A 23,624-nucleotide genomic window follows, 5' to 3' on the forward strand; every position below is an offset into this window, starting at 1 on the left:
TATTCATCTCACTATGAGGAGTCTTATATAGGGCTACATCTTGTGTACAAAAGGTAAAACATCAATCACTCATACAATTACGAATGTGTCAATCGCTAATTAGAAGCATATCAATCGCCAATCAATAGTAATGGCATGCATCAAGCAATACCTATTGCATGAATAGCCATATCATTTACAACATTTCCATTGCTCTGTATCTTTGAAACTCATGAAAATGTTTGGAGTTTCACAGATTCCAAACACTTATTTGATAAGTTAATGTAATTTTTTTATTTTAAGACATGCAAAATCTTTTTTTTTTTTTTTTTTACATCAGATTGCATATATTGAGCCCCCAACAAATTCAGGTGTGTCTCTTAATGAGGCACAGGGTGTTTTTACTTGAGGTCATTAATAATTGTTGGCTGTTACAACATAGGTGTTTTTGGCTGTTGCTAAGAAAGAACAAGGAGGTTTAAATGAGGCAGTTACCATATAATTACAAAGAAGCTGATTATCTTTTTGGGTCATCTCCGTGGTTGGATCCTTCTGTTCTACAAGGACAAGTACAAGGCATGCAATATGCTTAACTAGGACATGACATTAAGCATGAACTCAACTTGTTTCAAGGGATAAAGCCTTATCAAAATTAAAGAAACTTTGGCAGGTTGCCCTGAAAATGTGTGTATATTCTAACCAAGTTCACATGTAAATGCACTCTGAGTGAAAGAAGCTAGCCTCTTTCTTTTGCTTGATCTAGTTTGCTCAGCATAGGTTTCTATTCCTCCTCAGTATTGCTCATGGCAACTCCATCGGATCAAACCTACAAGCACATCATCCCTCTTGACTTTAACTCAGTGAAGTCAGTGCCGGACTAGTTTGTGTGGCTTCAATCCGATGCCATTCAATCCGACGACTGGTTATCCGTACCCGTTATCGACCTCATGGATCCAAATGCCCCGAAACTCATAGTTGAGGCATGTGAGACATGGGTTTTTCATTTGAAAGGCCATGGCATTCCAACAAAGATTATGGAGGAGGTCGAGTCTGAGGCTCGAAAATTGTTTGATCTACCCATCGACCAAAAACTGAAGGCCGTATGATCTCCCGATGGGTAGAGTGGATACAAAATCGTCCCAATGCAGTCCTTATTTTCCACCTTTATGTGGCATGAAGGGCTTACCATCTTTGGCTCTCCAATTGATCATGCTAAGGTGCTGTGGCCTCATGACTATCTGTAAGTATATTGGGCTATTACCATTCAACACATGCTCTCCCAAGGCTGCTAGGAGATCAAAAGTCGCAAAGGATTAGGAGAATATTTCTCCTTCCTTTCCAGTGACTCAAGGCTATAAAGGAAGATTGCATAATCGGATCATCAAGAGGAAATCAAGGAAATCATGCTCACTGATCTTAAGATGAAGGTGTCTTTAATTCATGATTCTAAATTGATATGCATAGCTTTTAATTGATCTGAAAATCTCATCTGAATTACAATGCTTTCAAAATGCATATCCGATAGAGATATTGATTACAGTTAGAAAAGATTTGGTTGCATATTCAAAACAGTTTTAAAACCTTTCCATGTTTATCTTATTCGGTGATTAAGAAGAGATTTGATTAAGGGGGAGTCTTGCTCCTCTATATAAGGTTTTCAAACTGATTTATGAAGGTAGAGTTTTTGTGTATCAAAAAGTGTTTTCTTGTGTGACAAATGTTTACACGAATCATTTTCTGAAAAACTCTCTTTACATGTTATATGTCTCGTTTCCTTGCATACTCTGTCACTTGCATATTTCATTGTCAAGATCAGTGAGATGTTGATATCAAGGAAGATTGGAAGATAGGCTCATATTGATTGTGTGGTGATTAAGTAAGAAGTTAGATGAGTTATAAATCAAGTTAGCATTTGTTGCTAAGTGAAAGTGATTGTTGTGAACAACACTACTTGTATACTGTAAACTCAATTGATTTATAGTGGATTGATTTTCTCGTGTTGGCTACGTTACAAGCCACGCAGTGAAGTTTCCTCAGTGGAGAGGTTTACACTGCGTTAGCAAATTGTTGTATTGTCTTTGTGATGCATATTTGATTCTCAAAGCAGTTTTCTTAACCTGTTTGTTCTATCTAGTTATTACACTATCAACAATTTTGGTATTAAAATTGCACAGGCTCCTAAAGAAATTGTAACAAAAACTTTAGACCAAATTACACTTCCCTTCGTCGAAACCATTTTCTACTTTTATCACATAACTTTCATTTGGAAAATGTTAATAATTTTAGTCTAATCCTGAATACCGTCAAATTTTTAGATAGAAATTCAACATAAAATGCCAACACAAGAGATTAACATAAGCTGTCATGACGAACTTCAGTCGAAATAATTGACAAGGTTAAGTTAGAACTTAGAAGAATTTATGTCCAAATTATGAAATCTTCATCATTAATTTATTAGCTTACACCGTAGTTATTAATTCAAATTATTGAATTATCAAATAATAACCTCGTGTTTAAGGAAAACTGAATTGGGAGAGAATTGAGTTGTACTTTCATTGATAATAGGGGCCTCTTTATATAGAGGATTACAAACATAGAGATAGAGTTGTACATGGAAACATAATCGTACATTGATTGGATATCTCCTAAGATTCTCTGAGAATATCTCTAATATAAACCCTATTTCAACTAGAGCAAGTAACCTTGAGTTTGGGCCAGACACATATTCTGGATTTACTTGAACACTCCCCCTTGTGTCGTCCAAATGTGGTGCTTCTCTCGTTGCCTCGCTAAAAACCTTGCCGAGTAACAAAAACCCAGTGGGACAAAAATAACCTCAGTCGAAGGGGAAAAAGAGCACAACACACCCTTCACGTTTCGAGACCATACATGTAGACACCTTTGCCTGATGTCTGCATCTCCCCTTGATGACAACGGTCATGGGAGTTCGGATAACTTCCGCAAACGATGCTACCAACATGTTTCCCGAAAGTGGAATTTAGGCAATGACTTAGTGAGCAAGCCTGCCGCACTGTCCTCAAATTGAACCTAGTTAACTTTAATCTTAAGGAGAGTCTGTTGTTGCTGATTATACTTAGTGTGGTCGCTTTTGATGTAGCTTTGCTTCAAAACAAGCAGCATTATCCTATATGCTCGTAGGCTCATCTGTGGTAGACTTCAAACCACAATTGTTTGAACATGCGTAACTATGGATCCAATCCATATACATTCACGAATCACTTCGTGAAGAGCAATAATCTCTGCATTGTTCGAATATATAGCGACTAGGGTCTGTTATGTAGACCTCCAAGATATCACGGTCTTTACCCATGGTGAACACTTAACTAGTTTGGGAACGACCTTTGTGTGGGTCAGAGAGATACCCAATATCAACAAAACCTTCCAAAGCACATGTTGTTTTAGGATGGGGATAGAGGACGCAGGCCAGTGTTGGCGGCATTCCTGGTGTGTGATGGATCCGAATCCATCATCTTTCTGTAGGAATAGAACAAGCCTATATCAATCGTACATCTCAAGTACTGAAAGATATCTTTTAAACCAATCCTAATGGCGTCGCGTTGGCGCAGAGCTATATCTTAGCTAACAAGTTTACTGCAAATGAGATGTCTGGTCTTATGCATTGGGCTAATTACAATAATGCGCCTATTGTACTAAGTAAGGCACTTCTGCCTCTAGCACATCTTCGTCATCATCCTTTGGACGAAGAAGATCTTTTTTAGTATCAAGACTACGGACAATCATGGGGGTGCTTGAATACTTGACCTTGTCAAAATGCCTAAGCATCTATCGACACGATGCTCAAGTTCCTAACCAAAACATAATCGTGTTCTCCCAAAATTCTTCATCTCAAACTCGGATTTCAAGTGTTCAGCGGTTTCCCTTAACTCTTTAAGGGCTTCCAATGAAGATCATGTCCAACATGAACCGCGATAGAATCCGAAACTTGTTATAGAAACGCGTGGGCATATCATTTCCCAATCAAGTAGTCACTTTAGTGAGCGTTTCAATCTTATTGTAAATGCGCTCCGTGGTCTAGAGCCACTTGACTTAGGTAAATGAATTTCACCATGAACCTTCATGTATATTCCGTATCTAGATCCCTATATAGATACGTAGTGACCACATTTGTAAGCTACATGTTCAGTTATTCGGAAACTACCAAACTGACAAGGTAGTGAAGTGCAATGACATCCATTACGAGAGAATATGTCTTATCGTAGTCGATTTCAGGGCGTTTTGTGAGAAGCCTTATGCCATAAGGTGTGATTGCCATCTCTTTTTCTCATCACGCTTTTTAACGAAGACCAATTAGTAAATAGGTTTTATGTTAGGAGGTGTTGGCATCACTGGCTCAAAAACCTTCCTCTTCGTTAGAGAATCCAACTTAACCTGGATTGCATCTTTCCATTTAGGCCAAATCTCTCTACGTTGGCATTCATTCATCAACGGAGCGTGGTTCGATATCATCAGACTCAACAAACTCAAGCGCAACGAAATGCGCGATTACATCATCAATCATGATGGAGTTTCTATCCCACGTCTCATGTACACTAGTGTAATTTTCATAGAGCTCTATATTCTCAGGAATAGGTTCTGACATTGAGGCGTCCCCTAATGATAACTATAACCCGGAAGATACTCATGAGACGGATTTTGAGTGTCGATGATAAAAGGATTGCAGTGTGCCAAAGTATCCTTTGAACCCACGGGCCTCCCATGCATCCTAGTTGGGGCCATGGCTTGTAACGCCGGAGTGCCACTCTCTTTGGAGTTGGCGCCATGCCTACCTCCGTGTAGGGTGGCGCTACGTCCTCTCATAGGGACGTCCTTCCTTGCAGGCATGTTTGCAGCATATTTGTGTGATCTCGTCACTTTAGTAGGGATCGAGATGAGACATAGTAGGGACAGACCACGACAATTCCTGTCGTTCTTGCTGAACATCTGTGTTCTTATCTCCCCCTAACGATGGGAAGACTGTCTCATCAAAGTGACATCTGCAAATCTAGCGGTAAGGAGATCGCCTAGCAGGGGCATGAAGAGGCGGACGATTGTTGGAGTCTCAAATCCAACGTAATTGCCCATTCGTCTGTGAGGACCCATCATAGAGCGCTGTGGCAGCGCAATTGGCACATAAATGGCACACTCAAATATGCGTAAGTACGATACTTGTACCCAATCACTAGCTGTAACGCAGAGGTAGATTGAGTGGTGGTGGGTCGTAGACGAATTAGCATAGCTGCATGCTATATTGCATCACCCCAAGCGGATATTAGGAGATTGGTGCGCATTACCAATGTCCGGACTACTATCGTAGTCGTTTCCGCGAGACTATTTGGATGTGCTCATGGGAATATGATGTCCAACATCAGTCCCAATGCAATAACCATCGAAGGTCTTCGATGTAAACTCACTAGCATAGTTAAATCCAATTGACTGAATAGGATGATTCGGGGATTAAGCCCGTTGTCATATGATATGTGCTAGGAGTGTAGCATAAGCAGCATTACAAGTGGACAATGGCACAACACGTGACCAGCGTGTTTGCGTGTCAACCAATCATCATGAGATATTTAAACATCCGCAAGTTGGTTGAATCAGTCCACAGAATCCCCATGGATTCTATGTAAGAACAGAATAAGTATTTTCATATCCTTTGCATAGGACGGCCTCAGTCCTAATTTCTCTAAAGAACGGGCTTTGTAAAACGAGCGAGAGGCTTTAGAAGCAACCAATGAGGATTTTGGTTGGGTCTGAGCGTCGGAAATGCTATTTGAAGCAAGTTAGTGATTGCAGCATCACCTGGGGTGCCATCACCATGATGGACTCCATCCATGGCGTCATGGATAGGGACTATCCCAGCACTAGGCTGATGGTGGACGGCAGCGACAGCGGTCACACTTAGTCCAGGAATCAACTGTTGATTTATGCTTCATTTCACTCGAAAGAAAGGATGTGCGTGTGAAGTCTTTTATAGACGGATCATCATATTATGACTAGGATGATCTATCCTGTCGTGACAAAGCCAATATGTGTCTAAATCCAAGAGATCTTCTCTCATAACTTTATTGGATTTAATAGCTCGAATAGTGACATAGAGTCTACTAGAGAGACACATAAACTTCTGTAAGATGCGCATTTGTGCGCAATCATTAGAGGTATTGCAAATGAACTCATTTCCTTTCTCTACATGCGTTTTCGCATGGAATCCGTTGGCTATTCATAGGTGCGATTTGCCCTAATAGCATAGAGAGTTTCTGTGACAGTAATCAAGGTGCCATTTGGCAAGGGGAACTTGGGTTATTCCATGTCCTTGAATTAATTCCGATGGCCCAGCCATCGTAGTCTAATATGCTCAGAATCATAATGAAAAGAACTTAAAATTTTATTCATAAGCCAACGGAGTTACATCATTGTCTCTTTGACCAAAGAAAATCTAATCCAAAATGTTAGCTAATGCAGAACAATGGTAGTCGTCTAACTTCTTTAAGTAATTCCAAAATAAATGTGACCAGGTGAGTAGAGAGATGTCGGTGGAGCAATGCTCGCTTAAGTACCACTAATCTCAGAACCTTCCTAGCCATCACACTTACTTTGGGTGAGCCTACTTTGAAGAAAGACTAAACTATTGACATTTACTACAAAAATATATGGCAATTGCCTATTACATCTCTTGGAAAAATAAAGACTTAAACAGAATTGGCGATCTATTGATCCTAGCTAGATTTGTAGTCTTCAACCCTTGACTCTAGATCATCTTCTTGATTGTTAATGCTCAGAATACCGCCATATGATGTCGGCTTCCGATAACGTGAACAAGGGTCCAATCTTCCTATATGTGTATGGTTCGTGAAATCCCGCTAATCTGTCAAGAGAAATACAACGGCGTCAAGAGGGGAGACCGCGGTTGGCGGTCTTCGCTGCTCCGATGCTAAAGTTAAACGATGTACTTGTATTGACAAATGTAGCGGTAGATAGCTATTGAATGCGTAATCAATGATGACAGGACCCGCCCCCGAATTTCACCCTGAAATCTGAAGTGGCTCTGCGAGGTCCACATTAGAAGAAATTCTTCCAAAAATTTGGCAGAACTTCCCCTAAAATGGACTACCCAAAACCTGTAGAAAGTAAATTTACACTTCTAAATCACTCATCCTTATTCTCCTGGAGCCATCTTGCTCCTCAAATCACAACATCGTCCAATTCACATAACACCAAAACGCAACTTGAATAACATTAATCCCACATGTAATCAGAGCAATTCTAATAGAAAGGTAAACAAGGAAAACCTAATTCAAAGGCAAACGTGGAAGCCATGCTGTTGAGTATGCCTCAATTCTATGTACGCCCGACCTCGAACTAATTTCACCTGCAAACTGGGCATTTGAAACTAAAGGGCCCAGGGGAAAGTATTGAAAAAAAAACACGTTAGTGTGAGTGGACAAAAATAAATAATTAAGATGATTTAAATGAAGCAAACTTGAATACTCTCCCACTTATTTAAATTTATAAAACCTCGATGCATGCAACGTTTATAAAACATATTTCTTTAAACTCAAAATCTCGTGAAAACATACCAGCCCCGCTGGTTAAGAGATATCGGACTAGGCCCCGCTAGTCAAGTAATAATAGGATATGAGGAAGAGATATCACCATACGGGTAAAGGAGCCCCTTAGGCTCTACCTACCCTCTACTGCCACCCACACATAGATTGTGTGAGGAGGAGAACTAATAACCTCGACTACCACTCACGTGAGGAGGAGAATAAACTACCTCAACTGCCACTCACAAACACAAAGTAAGTGAGGAGGAGACCTAGTATTGGACCCCGGTATGGTAAGGAAAACATTCGAAAACCAGTAAATCCATAAAGGTTCCCCAATATCTCACGAGAAAAGATATCTTCCAATGACGTGGCCCCACACGCCAAAATAGTCTCGAAGTCATAAACAAATGGGCAAGAAATAATAAATAATTATAATTTCCTTAGGAAATCCCATTTCCGATAATATTCTAGAAAATCTCAAAATCATCATTAAGGCATTCCCAATGCCAAAACCGAAAGTCGATAAATAAATAAGAAATATAACTCCAACGAAATTCCATTTTGAAAATCTTTTAGAAATCTCAAATTGACGAATAGAAATATATTTAATTCCGAAAACCACCTCAGAAATAATTCGTCGAATATCCATATCAATCATAAATTCAAATCCGAGCATAGAAACTCACGTTCGAAAATCATGATGGAAAATCCAATCAAAATTCCAATAAATTTTCAAAACCAAATAATATCCGAAACTAAATAATATGCTCAAAGAATAATATGATAATTAAATAAAGTATTAATTTAAGAAACAACGCATGCATCAATTCTTAAAAACAAAAGTCCACTCACAGTACTATTCCGACGATCACGTAAACGAGTTCCTTCGTCGAGCAGTAGCTCGATACCTCGCCCTGTACAATATTATAATTCGTGAATAACGATTCGGCAATTAAATACGATTCTAATATCTTGTCCTCCTAAATCAAACTTCCAATTTCTTTTCCAATTTAACCAAAACTTCATCATTAACACCAATTCTTTAATTCAAAGTTTCTAGGGCAAAGTGGAGAGAAATCCAACGGTGGAATTCTCGAAAATCAATAACCAAACTATTAAACTTTGGAAAAATTCCTATCAATATCCAAACCTCCTCCAATTTCCACCAAACTTCACATACAAGCTCCACAACATTTATAGGATTTAACTAGCAGAAAAAATTGAAATTAAAAAGCTGCCCTACGTGCCGCCGCCGGCGACCACAGTGGTGGCGCCGCCGGCGACCACAGTGGCCACCAAAAATTGACAGTAGCTGCAAAACAACAAACCCAACAAATTTCTCAACTGTAACAAGTTCCAATTTTACCTTTAAGAGCTCAAATTAAGCCGATGAAGAAAATCCCAGAAATCAAGCTTCAGACCCTAGGATTTTCTTCGTCGATTCGACCTTCACGATGCAAATCGGAGCAAGAGGCCTTAGGGGAAACGTTTGCCGGCTCGAGGCGCTCCCTTCGATCCAAGTTTGGTGGTCAGAGACGGCCGGAAACGGTGGAATCGCCGGAAAAACCGAAATCGCACCCGGAGTAGATTTTGCTTCGAATCGAGGTTTTCCGGCCAAATCGTCGAAAGCCCAGGGTACCAGCGTGTAGGGAAGGGAGAGGCGGTCCTAGAATGACCGATGGCATGCCGTCAGGTGGCCAGAATCAGAAGTTACGCCGGAAATTCGAAAAAAAACCCCGAAACCGGTGGAGGAGAGATCGGGGGAGAGGAGAGAGAGAGAGCCCGGTAAGTTTCCAAAATTGGAAACTTACCACAGTGATTTTCCTTTTTATAGAAACTTACATGAACAGTAACTTTTCCTTTTTCGCTTATAACTTTCGCATACGAGCTCCGATTTTTACGAACCACATATGCACGCGCTTGGTTTAACATCCTCTACAACTTTCGTGAAGAAACTTTTCTTAAATTTTGACCCGAACAAAAAGTCAACTTTTAGGGCCACTAAAAGTATCGAAACAACAGTGAAAGTGAAAGTAGTTGTCGTTTACCGTCCAAATGACTAGTAAACGGGTAAATTAAGATACGGGACGTTACAAATGAAGAGAGAGAAGTGGACCTTTTATAGGTGAAATAGTGAGTTACCTCACTCTTTTTTTCAATGTGGGACTGATACCCTTCAGTTTGCTGAGTTTTGGTTCTTTTTGCGGAGACAACTTTGGGTGGCGCGTGTCGGCGCGTTAAGGCATGTTTCGGCCTTGAGTTAGCTTGCCGGCGGAGGTTGTCTTGCTGTGTTTCCAGAGATCACTCCACTGAAGTCATACCGCCAATGTGACATGGTTGGGATGTGTGAACCCTTGGCGGTAGAGCTTGCCATTTTGAATATTGTAACTTGTTGCCCTTCGCACCAGTCGTCTTGCTTCGACTTTGTCGGATGGCAATGTGCCGTCACGTTTGTAGTTGAGTATCTCATCCATCCAAGTTGGGCCTACCTCGATGGTGTAGATTTCCGCCAGAGTTTTGGTGATGCTAGGCTTATCGAGGGTCTCCACCCTAGTATCGACGGGACTTTGATGTGGCTGAGCTGTTGCCAAGCGTGCCAGGGAGTCAGCTTGTGCATTCTTTTCGCGGGGTATTTGCGTGATGTTGAAGAAACTGAACTTGCCGAGCAGTGTCTTGGCGTACCCTAGGTATGTCGCCAGTTGTTTGTCTTTGACCTAAAAAATGTCGTTTACCTGATTGACCACCAGCTGTGAGTCACTGAAGATGTTGACACTTTCTGCTCCACAATCGATGGCCAGCAATAATCCTGCGATAAGTGCCTCGTACTTCGCCATATTGTTGGAGGCTTTGAAGTTAAACTTTAGGGTGTATTCTACGTTAAGTCCCCCTAGCCCTGTGAGGATTATTCCGGCACCGCAAGCCTTGGAGCATGCTGAACCGTCTACATAGAGGTCCCACTGTCATTGCGTCTATGCCTGTGCGGCCTCAGGTTGCTGCATGATGTCTTCTGACATTACATCGGTGGCATGCTCAGGTTGTGGTTCCGTTAACTCTGCTATGAAGGCAGCAACAGCCTGTCCCCTTATGGCGGTTCTTGGCTTGTAATCGATGTCGAACTCGCTTAGTTCTATTGCCCATTTGCTAAGGCGTCCTGAGTGTTCCGGACTTTGGAGAACTTGCTTTAGCGGTTGATTTGTGAGAACATGGATTGTATGTGCTTGGAAATATTGGCGTAACCTCCTGGCGGCCATTATAAGTGTTAGCGCCAGTTGCTCAAGTGGCGGATATCTTGTTTCCTCTCCATTCATCCCCCTGCCGATATAGAATACCGAAAATTCTTCTGTTCCCTCCCTGCGGACAATTGCGTAGCTGATGGCAAATTTGGATACTGCTAGGTAGATGTATAGTGTTTCACCCGGTACCGGAGTTGAGAGTAGCGGAACAGAGGCCAAATATTCTTTGTGGTTTTGAAACGCCGCTTCACAATCAGGCGTCTAGTCGACCACTTTGCAATGGGACAACTTCATTGCCTTGAAGACGGGTAGGCATATGTCGGTTAACCTGGAGATGAACCGGGATAGAGCCGTCAACTTTCCCTACAGACTTTGTACCTCAACTTTTTTCTCTGGAGATTTCATGTTTATGACTACCTGTATTTTGTCGAGATTAGCTTCTATTCCCCGCTCACTGACTATATATCTGAGGAACTTGCTGGCGGTTACGCCAAAGAAACACTTCTTTGGATTCAGGCACATCCCATATGCTAGCAAGATGACAAAGATGATGCGGAGGTTGGCTACATGGCCGCTGGCTATTACGCTTTTTACAAGCATGTCGTCGACATATACCTCAATGATCTTACCCAAGTGTTCTGAAAACATTGCGTTCATCAATCGTTGGTATGTGGCTCTGGCATTTTTGAGGCCAAAGGGCATGACATTGTAGCAATACAAACCCTTGTCGGTGGTGAATGTTGTGTGCTCCTGGTCGCCGGGGTGCATCTTTATTTGGTTGTAGCCAGAAAAAACATCCATCATACTGAGTAGCTCATGTCCTGCTGTTGCGTCAACCAATTGGTCAATGCGAGGTAGCGGGTAGCTATCCTTAGGACATGCCTTGTTTAGACCTTTGAAGTCGACACACATCCGCCACTTTCCGTTAGGTTTCTTTACCATTACCACGTTGGAAATCCATTGTGGATAATGAACCTGACGAATAAAGTCTATGTCGCGTAACTTGGTTACTTCTTCCCTGATGGCCCGATATCTTTCTTCATCAAATGCCTGTCGCTTCTGCTTGACGGGGTAAAAGGCTGGCTTGATGCTGAGTTTATGTTGAATTATGTCGGGAGAGATTCCTGGCATGTCAGCGTACGACCATTCAAAGACTGCGGCGTTCTCCTTGAGAAACTGGGTAAGTTCAGCCGCTATCTCGGGGGAGAGTTGGGCTCCGATATGAACAGTTCTCTCTGGGTGCTCATCGGAGATGCTTACAATGCGGAGCGACGTCTCTGGGTTGACGGGCTCTTTTTGGTAGTATTTTTCCTCGTCATCTCTGGGGTCATCAATTTTGTCGGTCAACTGTGGTGTATTGGCTACTGTTAAAATTTCATGGCGGCCTCTTGATCTTGACACTGTTGTTGAGTAACATTCTCGTGCAATTGATTGGCTTCCCTTTACAGATCCAGTGCCGTTGGGTGTTGGGAATTTCATGAGTAGCATGCAAGGTTCTAAAAAACAGCCTAGGCGGCCGACTAGGCGGCGCCTAGGCGTTAGGCGTTAACATCCCGTTTCGATTTTGGCCTGGGCGACGTGATTAGGCGTCGGGCCTCTAGGCGGCCGCCTAGGCGGGTTAGGCGGAGGATAGGCGGCCTAGGCGGACTTGTTGGGCGCTGGGCGGACCTGCTGGGTGCTGAATTTTTTTTTTTTTTTCTTTTGAATCTGGTCATGTATCAAAAGGATGAAGAAGAAGATTCAAAACTCCAAAGCATTTAGAGACTACTCTGTGAACTAAAACCCAGTCCTCGACTAAGCCCTTGATTCAAAATTGAGAACCCAGCGCCAGCGACTTGATTGGACGATGGTGGTTCCGGCGATGAACCAGATGAGAGAGAAAGCTAGGAACCAAAATTCAAATCTTAAATATGATCTTATCAATTGATCGATGACTGGAGCTTTCCTTGGTGAAGACAACAAAGATCTTAGGTGTTTGGTGGTCAATTTTGGCAAGAGAAAGAAGAAGGATGACGAGAGAGGTTATGTACTTGAGATTGCAGAGAGGAAAATGGGAGGGATGAGAGATCAAGATTCTTCTTCTAATCACACTTAATTGAAAATGACAATTATGCCCTTAAACTAATTAATATAATTACAACCATAACACTCTAATGAAAAAGTGGGAGATAATTAAAACTAAAAGCAAAGAAAAAAAAGCTTTAAAAGGAAAAATACACACACTTGTTTTATATATATATATATATATATATATATATATATATATATATATATATATATAATAAAATAAAAATAAAATAAAATAATAATAAAAAACCGCCTAGTCCCCGCCTAGGCGCTAGGCCCCAAGCTACCGCCCGACTAGCGCCTAGCGTTTTTTAGAACTTTGGTAGCATGTATCCGGCTATGATGCATTTGAGTTTGTTGAGAGCTGGGCGACCGATATTGGCGTTGTATGAGCTGAAGCAATCTACCACAATGAATTTGGTATGTATTTCCGCCGTACAGGGGATTGTTCCGACCGACAAGCGCATATAGTCTGACCCCAGAGGTTGGGTCACGTCGCCGGAGAAACTAAGTAGTGGCTTGTGGTCTTGCAGGAGTTTGTTGTTGCGTTGCAGTTGCTTATAACAGCCGTTGAATATGACATTGACAGCGGACCCGCTATCTATCAGTAACCTTCCTACGGACCACTTGTCGAGAATGGCATCTATCAGAAATGGGTCGTCATGAGGTGAGTGAATACCTCGTTCCTCCCCCTCGGAGAAAGTGATTGGTTCCCAGCCAGTTTTTGCCATTTTGGCTGACCGGTCATAGCGGATATGGAATACCTCTTTTGGGTGGTTAGCGCGCTCATAACGCTTTCTTGCTTTGTGTGATAAGCTGCCTATGAAAGCACTGCCATCAATGGTGTTAATCCGCCACATTGGCTTGATGTTGGCGACAACCGGAGGTTGTTGTTGGACCTTATACTGCTCCAGCTTTCCGTCGAGGTATAATGACTCAATTGCAGTCTTGAGTGCATTGCAGTCGTTAGTGTTGTGACCGCTATCTTCATGGTGTTTGCACCATTTGCCGGTGTTTCTAGGTTTTCCTACTCTGGGGTATTTTCTTGGGGGTGGTGGTGGGATTTGATCTTTGCACTGATCATATATTTCTTCATATGACGCTGTTAAGACTGCAAAGACCTCAAATTTTTGAGCATTTGTGGCGGGCTTTTTTGGCGGTTGTCGCGATTGTCGCGGCGATCATTGTGAAAAAATCTGTTGCCCTTGTTATGATACTGTTGATCCTTTTGCCGCTTGTCCTGGTAATTACCCTGCTGCCATTACCTTTTTTTGTCATTGGGCGGCGTGGTTATGTTTGGAGTGGTGGTGGTGTTTCCTTGTTGGAATGTGGCGGGTTGGGGGTTTTTAAGTGGAGTTTGTGGTGGTGTGGCGCCATAGGTGTTGTATTCAGCTTGGGCATGTAGGACTGCCTCATTCATGACCACCACTCAATTGCAGTTGAGGTGATATAGAAAACTTGCCTTGTGGAGTCCCTGCTCGAAGGCCGCCAGCGCCAAGGTTTTGTCAAGATCTCGACATCTCGATGTGGCGGTCCTCCACCTTGTGACATTTGATTTTAACGACTCATCAATACTTTGGTTGATGCTGAATAGTTGGACGGAGTTGTGGTAACCGTCCGTCATGAGAATGAATCTCGACAGAAATGCGTTTGACAGAGTTGAGAATGAGTCCATGGAACCTGGTGAGCATTCGAAAAACCAACTCATTGCCTTGCCATCCAACGTTTCGCTGAATAGGTGACAAAGCGTTGCGTCATAAAATCCCTTGTTATTTGTCACCTTCTTGAAAGTATCCATGTGCACGAATGGATCTGTTGAGCCGCCAAATTGGGTTATCTTGGGTGTTTTGGCATATGTGGGTCTGACGGTTTGTAAAATTCTGGCGATAAATGGACCAGGTCATGCCGCAAAGAGTGGATTATGCGCTATTGGTTGAGTGCCAGCCTCAGCTCTGAGTAACCTTTCCTCTAGCTCTTGCATTTTTTCCAGTATCAAGGCGGTGGCGTCGACAGTTGGTCTCGGCATGTATTGGGTTGGCGTCACAATCTGTTGTCGTGGTGCAAGCATGTTTCCGGTTCCCCTTTGTTGACCGGCACTGAACGAGTTGTCGTATTGCGGTTGTGAGTCCGCTACCAACTGCAGTGGTGGTGCAGGTCTTAATCCCGCCAGTTCAGCTGGGTTTAGAGCGACACCCATTGGGATTACCGGTATCAGTGCTACCCTTGTCCCTGTGCTTGGACTAAGCCTTGCGCTTTGGGAGTGCTCACTCTGGGTTGGTCGTGCAGTCGTTCCCAGTGCTTTCTTTAGCTCGTCAAATTTGGACAATAGCGTCGCCACTTGGTTTTGAGCTTCCGCCTTCTCCCTTCGCTCCTTTTCCCGCTCTTTGTTTGCGTTGTGCAAGTCTGCCAAGGCTATCTCTAACATAGCAGCAAGGTCTCGGCCTTGTGTCTGACGGCTTGTGCCGGTTTGGTTTTCCACGACAGATTGCGTTGGGAGTGCCCCGGGGGTGTTGATATTTTAACCGTCTACGTTACTTAATTGGTGTGGTAAATAATTCACGATTGACGGTTGATGGGTTGGTAGGGTTGGGCTGAGGGTTGGCGGCCTGATATGCTTGGTCTCCGACGCCCTCGCTGCTGCCGCTAGCCATGGTAGGTTAATGGGAAATGACTCTTAGTTCAAAGATTCCCACAGACGGCGCCAAATGTTAATGCTCAGAATACCGCCATATGATGTCGGCTTCCGATAACGTGGACAAGGGTCCAATCTTCCGATATGTGTATGGTTCGTGAAATCCCGCTAATCTGTTAAAAGAAATACAACGGCGTCAAGAAGGGAGACCGCGGTTGGCGGTCTTCGCTCCTCCGATGCTAAAGTTAAACGATGTACTTGTATTGACAAATGTAGCGGTAGATAGCTATTGAATGTGTAATCAATGAAGAGAGAGAAGTAGACCTTTTATAGGTGAAATAGTGAGTTACCTCACTCTTGTTTTCGATGTGGGACTGATACCCTTCAGTTTGCTGAGTTTTGGTTCTTTCTGCAGAGACAACTTTGGGTGGCGCGTGTCGGAGCGTTAAGGCATGTTTCGGCCTGGAGTTATCTTGCTGTGTTTCCAGAGATCACTCCACTGAAGTCATTCCGCCAATGTGACATGGTTAAGTATGAGTGTTAATTATGGCCGACAACTGCTATGTATGTACATTGATCTTCTTGTTCCACATCGTGAGCTTCTTTTGGTTCACAATATGCTTTATAGGCGATGACAATTTCTTCACGAGCTCTACAATTGTGTGCCCAATGACCAAATACTCCACATCGAGAACATACATCTCTTTGCTCATACTCCATTGATTGAGGCGCTTTGAAAGCGTCATTTAGATGGCTCTTAGTGTTGGCGGCGCCACCAACATGGCCAGAGGCGTTGCCTCCCTCTCTATTTCCACGTTTACCTCTTCGGTTTCATGTTCGCCTATTTTGGCGGTTACCTTCCCAAGTAGAGCGATTATATGGACCAAAACGTCCAGAAGTATCCCTAAGATTAGGGTTTCGCTCTTGGCGCCCTCTCTTAGGGGAGCGACTATAATTGGATTCCGGAATATGCTCTGTTTCCACGGATATCGAATTATAGTTCTTCACAAGGATGTTGTCATGCTTTTCAGCGACATTCATAGCTCCAATGGGCTCATGAAACCTTGTGATCCGCCTGCAGTAACATCGATTCGATAGTTCTTAGCAACCATCAATGCAGAGACGGGGAAGGTAGAGAGAGTCTTCTCAATCAACATCGCATCGGTGATCTCTTTACCACAGAATTCCATTAAGGATTTAATGCGAAGTGCTTCTAAGTTGTAGTCAAGAACTGACTTGAAATCACGGAAGCGGAGGCTATGCCATATCACTTCTAGGTTAGGAAGCAGGGAGTCACGGACGTTGCCAAATCTTTCTTCGAGTGAGGCCCATGACTTGATACACATTTACGCAAGCGTACGTATCATTGTCAAGATAGGGAAATATTATGCCCAAGTTTATCGTACCACGGGGATTAGTGGTTAACCCACAATCCTTGAGTAATCGGAAATAAAGACACTTAGCAAACAAAGAAAAGAAAAACAAAATACATAAAAATGTTAATCTAAGGCACCAAGCCTTAGCAATGCTCGGCTTTGATTTTCACCAAAGCCTAATCAAAACTAAGAGCCTAGTGATGAATATTTACAATGAGTTGGAGTTCAATATTTTGGGAGTTGATTTTAGATTAACAAAATATAAAGCAATTAATAAAATGCAAAGAAATTAATAAAAGTGTAACCAAATAAATGGGAATGTCGGGTGCTAGGGAGGTTCCTTCACCCAAAATCTCATGTGTCGGAAGCTAATCTAATGTAGATGCAAATTCCTACTTTGGCGGTAGTCGTATCCAAAGCGGTTCAAGGCTCAATGACCCAAATTCCCTTTCATGGTATTTCTACTCCGGTTCAAGGGCCGTAGAAACTCACTTGGCATGAATTAGAGCCGGTTCAAGGGTCACTAGTTCACATCAAGAGGCGTAGAGATCGAGGAATTAGACTACTAAGTGATCCGCCCGCGCAATCACGCAACGGGTGTAAATCACCATGCTTATAACCCCTCGAATACGAAATTGAAGGTTTCTAGCTTAGGAATTAGAGGAAGTCAAGCCTCTAACTCCATCCTAGACATGCTCAAAATACACACTCTAGAGTTGACATGCATTTCAACCCAACAATAATTGAAATAAGCATCCATCATATGAAAATTGCATCATTACATTAAATTTAACATCTTTTACACAAAATTTGAGTTAGGGAGACAACCCTAACCCCCAACAAGGGAATTACTCACAACTCATAATTATAGACATCAAGATTACAAAATTCAAAGAGAGAAGAGTATAGAAGTGTGGGAGAAAACATGGGTAGCCACAATTAGCTAGAAAGCTAGCATGACTTCCCTTGAATTACAACTCCCACAAATACCTAAAGCTTGAATCTTGTAGCTCTTGATGAATCTTTGAAACTTGTGTGAGAAATTCTATGAATACCCAAAAGAAAACTAAAACTATTATGAAAAATGGAGGAGAATGGGAAAGAGAGCAGCCCAAAGGGCTGCCCCCAATTCTGTGCGGCGCTGGAGGTTCTTAAAGCATCAACAATGGGGACCTATATTTGGGTCCAAACTCAAAATTTGAGTCCAAAGTGTAGGAATTGAGCTGCAGTGGGTCGGAAAAAATTGGACCTAATATTGCCGGAGACCCAAATGTGAGAGCAAATATGATCCAGTCTTGGACCCAAATTTGTGGGACCCGCCACGTTCTGTTTGCTTATGCATGCAAGGACATGCAAGTGAGGTTTGGAGACAGAAAAGCTGCAGCACGTGGCCTATGGGATCAGAAAAAAATGGGACCCACACTTATTTGAACCCAACGACTCTTTCTGTGTTTAATTAAAGGCCAAGATTGAATGTTTAATTCAATCTAACGGCTAGAAATAGATTCAATTAATTATATATAAATTTATTTTACAGTTTTTTTTTTTTTTTTTTTTAGAAACGTAAAATTTTGATTTTTAATGATAAAGTAGCCGTTTTGCAACGGCTTTGTGATGAATTTTTTGTTTTTTTTTTAATGTTGCAACGGTAAGTTTAGAAAAAAAAAATTAATTACTTTTTCTATATAAACTCATTTTACTTCACCATTTTTCTCACCCACTGTCACTTCTTCATTTTAGTGATCATTTGTCTCTTTCATTCATTACTCTCACTCTATTGTTCTTCAAAAAAAAAATTCAATATGGAGAATTCTGAAAAGACAATAAGAGGGCTTGCATTCTCCGGTCCAGAAGACGACGCACTATGCAAGACATTTTTGTATGTAAGTCAAGATTCTGCTATTGGGTCCGGGCAAACAAAGATTGTATTTTGGCAACGAATTCATGCAAAATGGGAAGAATTGTATGTTGCAGAAATAGGGCTTGCCCCAAAGAGAAATCCAGGTAGCCTCCGTTCTCGATTGAAAACTATAAAAACTCAGTGTACTAAATATGCTGCAAGAGTAACAGAGACAAAACGAAGACGGATTAGCGGTTTTACTGAAGCCGACATTGTGAGTTTTGTTCATCCACAAACATAAAGTAGAAGACTCAAATATGAATTTGTTCCATAGTGGCAAGATTTGTGTTTTGGACCCAAATTTGAGTCTAAAAAAATGAGTCCAAAATATGGGTCCTAAAATAAGTCCTGCACCACTGCAGCACCCAATAAAAGTAAGTCCTTTTGTACACTATTCAGATGGACTCAAATTACTATTCCAGCTTATTTGGACCCAAATTTGAGTCAAAAAAATGAGTCTCCACTGCTGATGCTCTTAGGGTCTAGGTCTCTGTTTCGGAGAGAGAGAGAATCATTTATATCTGTGGCTGGGGTCTTGAGGTCGAAAGAAGAGAGGATGAGATAAGATGTGGTAATGTGGCAGCTTAAGAGAGGGAGAGAGGCAAAGGAAAGAATGGATTGAGTCGCGTGTGGAAGAAGAGAATGACTAAAAGATGGTGCGACTATGTAACTTAATTAAACCAAAAGGAACATGCGCAACTCCCTTTGTAATTAAACCAATTTTTGGTTTAATTAATAATTAAGCTACCACCCATTTTTTTCAATATAAACCCACGTGTAATTAGATTAATTTTGCTGCCAATTTCTTCCTTGTCTCATTTTCGCCCATTTCAATATGTTGACTCGAGGTTGACTTTCATCTTTTTGTCGAAAATTCAATTTGCTTCAATTGGCACCATTTTCTCACAATTTCCGTAACTCCGCTTATTTCCTACAAAATAAATAAAAGTGGATTAATTACATAATAATTGACATGAGGATTAACTTAATTCTAGTGTTTTAGATATAATTACACGTATATAAATGCGTGTAATCAACCCACAGCCTTCTGGGGTCTTCTTCATTCATACACTCATACTGGAGCGAATCATCCATATGACGAGTCATTAGGATGATGGCTTTCGCCTTATTTGCCTCTAAGGCTGCTCTATTTGCTTCCAAAGCTTGAGCTTGCTCAACAGTTAGCACGTCCTGGCTAGGCTCGAGAATCGTATCTAGGATTCCATCGGCCTTGAGATGCTGGCGGACATCACAAACTCACCTGTGATATTCAGAGCCAGTTAATCCCAATGGAGCAAAGTCCAATTTGTTCAGGTTACTCATCCTGAAAGAGAACAAGAAAAATGGTTAGTTTCGGAGCGGAAAAAGCTACCACGAAAACGTATAAAATTTCTGAGCGTAGTCACTTCCAAGAAATTAGGAATTTCTTAGCATAATCGCTTCCAAAAAATTCAATTCCAAGAGGTATTGGATTAGATCGAAACAATGACGTAAATGGTCGGTCATAAATACAAACTCTAAGTTTAGAGATCTCAACAAGCTCCAAGCTTGGAGTGAGCACAAACCCCCACAGGTCGACTTAATTAGGTCTCCTCCCCTATGATGAAGAAAGAGGGGTAGAAGAAGGGAGTTTGCAAGTCTCCGAAAAAGAAGAGAAATTGAATTAAAAAACGGGAACTTTTAGTAAAAAATACCTTGAAATAGGTCGTCGGAAAATTTGACCGGAATAATTTGCCTGAAAAGTCGCCGGAAAGTTGACAGATGCTGACGTGGCACTGGGGTCCGCTGCTGGCGTGGTGGTGGGTCCTTGCTGCTGACATGGCGGTGCTGACTTGTCAGTGGGTCCCTATGATGACGTGGCAGTGGTTGGGCCACGGCTTGGGCTCGACTTGGACTGCGGCTTGGGCTGGCTCCTCTTTTTTTTTTTCTCTTTTCCTTCTGCCGAACGATTCAGGCGGCCGGTTCAGGGTTTTTCTTCCAGTTCTAGATTTCTGGGTTTGAGATGCTACTGCTGGAAAAATTTGGTAGCAATTGGATGTCTAAAAGGTGGTGAACCGATGGAATATTTGCTACGGGTGGTTTGGAGCTTCCGGTGGCCGGTTCGAAAGGTTTCAGGCCGGTTCTTGGGGTGGCGCCGCCGGTTCTGGACTCCTGGGAAGGAAGGCTTCAAGATGTGCGGCGGGGGCCGAAGGGGTTTCAAGGTTTTGTATTCGGATTTAGGGTTTTTGCTTCTTGAATCAGGGTTTGGCTATTTATTTCAGGGTTAGGGCTTCGTGCTGATAACGTGTTTAAGGAAAACTGAATTGGGAGATAATTGAGTTGTACTTTCATTGATAATAGGGGTCTCTTTATATAGATGATTACAAACATAGAGATAGAGTTGTACATGGAAACATAATCGTACATTGATTGGATATCTCCTAAGATTCTCCGAGAATATCTCTAATATAAACCTCATTTCAACTAGAGCAAGTAACCTCGAGTTTGGGCCAGACACATATTCTGGATTTACTTGAACACCTCAGCTGTTTTTGTAGTGACATAATAGATGATTATCAGAGGCAAATGAAGGCATTAGCCGAGAAACTAATGCGCATCCTCTTCAAAGCCTTAAGCATTCCTGTGAAAGATGTGAATTGGATTGATCACTTGATGATCCAACTAACAGCAATGGCTGCAATCTGGCTTTACAGTTGAACTCTTACCCTCCATCCCCCGAACCAACCCGGACCTTGGGTCTAGCCGGGCCCGCACACAGACACCTCCATTGTAACCATACTCCGGGTTAAAACCAGCGGTCTCCAAGTCTTCAAAGACGGAGTTGGGTGGATTCCGGTGGAACCGAAACCCGATGCACTCATTGTGAACCTTGGTGATTTCACCCGCATTCTATCTAATGGTCGATTTATCAGTGTTCTTCATCGTGTAGTGGTGAAACCGTGAAACCAATCCAACGCTACTCAATAGGATACTTCTTTAGGCCCCCAATGGATTTTGCTGTGTCACCACTTCTGTCGAAGGATTTGGGTCCGAGACAAGTTCCTCGGTATCGTTCAGTCACAGCAAAGGAGTATCTTGAGCTAAAGGCCAAGCCTCTTGAGAAAGCATTTTCTCTCATCGAAATTTAGATGGCCCGACTTTTATATAGTATTATCTAAATAAAGGCAACAAGTATATTGCAATGAACATGCATAAACCTTTCCATTTGCTGTGTAGTTGTGTTGTATTTTTCTCTCTATCTCTGACTCATGGAAAGGTTTCCTCCAATGGCGGCCGGTGCCGGCCTCCTCTCTAAGGGGAGTCCTTCTCTCCACGTTGTACGGTCTGTCCTCAGCCCTCTGAAGCCAAAGTTCAAAAAATCAAAGCCAACCTCTCTGTCGAAGGAGATCGATCGACCAAAGACCTCTGGAATCCTGAGTGCTTGTCGAACTCCGATAGTGGTTATTCGATGGTGATGTGACCCTCCGATGCACGGTGGCAAGGAAGGAGGTCGTTGTTGAACCAGGGCGTGCCCGCCATGCAGGGCGCGACTTAAGACGTTGAAAACAGTGTTTTACTCAAGTCGGATGCATAGATTCTGGTAGATGCAAGAGCTGGATCTTCTAGCAGTGGGGTGATGCTTAGAAAGCAGGTGGAAGTTAACCTGGATTGGTGGTTGACTGTAGTGGTCCGGGCTGTTGGTGGCGCGACGCTGATGGATCAATCATGGTAGAGGAAGATTGAGATCCGACCTGACTCACCTGAGGGTAGTGCAACGAGCATGGCAGTTGCTTTGAGGCTGATTACCGGTGACGTAGAGGCGGATCATGTGCTTCGGCCTGAGATCTCAAAGGCAACAGCGGCGGCGAGCGGTCAAAAAATTGCAGCGGCGATCTTGGTAGGCAACGATGAGGGACTGCCTTCTCATGAATGGGTGTCCAAATCCAGGTTGTAGCCAAACACAAGATGGAGGCCCAAATCAGCCTGGGTGTCCAACTTAATTTGGTGCCCTTGCTGGTTTTGGATGGGGTTATTGCCCAGGCTGGGACCCAATTAATGGCCTCTGGCTCTCTAGGGTTTTGTATTTGGGATCCCGGAGGATTACTCTAAAAAACTACGCTTAGGTTGTTTTTTAGCCTGCATATTATGATGTTTATTTTACATCTTGATAATGGAAGCTTCTGGAGCACCGCAATTGAGCGCATTGGCAAAAGAAGTTTTCACACAAAATTATCTCTTTGTAGGGTAATGTTGTAGTTTGTTAGGCTCCTTGATTAAGTGAGCTTCGATGCCTTAAGTGAATGGTGCATGATTCTCGTTTCTGGGAAATTTGTAAGTGCCGTTCTGACCTACGATTATCAATGAAATCTTCATTTACTAAAAAAAAATGGAAAGGGTTTTGGATCTACAAAATTTCCAAAACCTTATTTAATATTTTGATTCAATAAATTTTAATGTATGTTCAAAATTTTTTTTTGATTAAGTTATTTAGAATCAGTTTAATTAATTAGATTAGAAGGCACATGTTAAGGAGATCGGCTGTAGTGTTTTCGGTATATTCATGCATCAAATTAGAGGTGTTTTGTGTATTATACCTCTAATTGAAATTTTAAATCAAAAATTTAAATCAAACAATAATGGATAGTAAATTATCACATATTAAGGTGTTTTAAAATTTCTGTCTCTAGTTGAAATATAAATAAATAATAATAAGTAAATAAAAGATGCGGCTATTGTCACCGTAAAATTTTCTTAGTTCACCCTGTGAACATTTGAATTATTGAAAAACTATATTACTCAAGTGCAATATGACTAATTAATATGCTAATTTTCTAAAATTCAAATCTGTAAAAAAAAATTAAATACATAACCAATTAATTAAATACAAAGGCT

The 23,624-nt window shown here is 42.1% G+C and overlaps 1 pseudogene; it reads left to right on the forward strand.

Annotated features, from left to right (window-relative positions):
- Positions 1-461: 461 nt before the first annotated feature.
- LOC133738031 (gibberellin 3-beta-dioxygenase 1-like) lies at positions 462-22,985 on the forward strand (annotated as a pseudogene).
- The last annotated feature ends 639 nt before the right edge of the window (positions 22,986-23,624 follow it).

The sequence above is a fragment of the Rosa rugosa genome, chromosome 3 (genome assembly GCF_958449725.1).
Source record: "Rosa rugosa chromosome 3, drRosRugo1.1, whole genome shotgun sequence".
Taxonomy (NCBI): Eukaryota; Viridiplantae; Streptophyta; class Magnoliopsida; order Rosales; family Rosaceae; genus Rosa; species Rosa rugosa.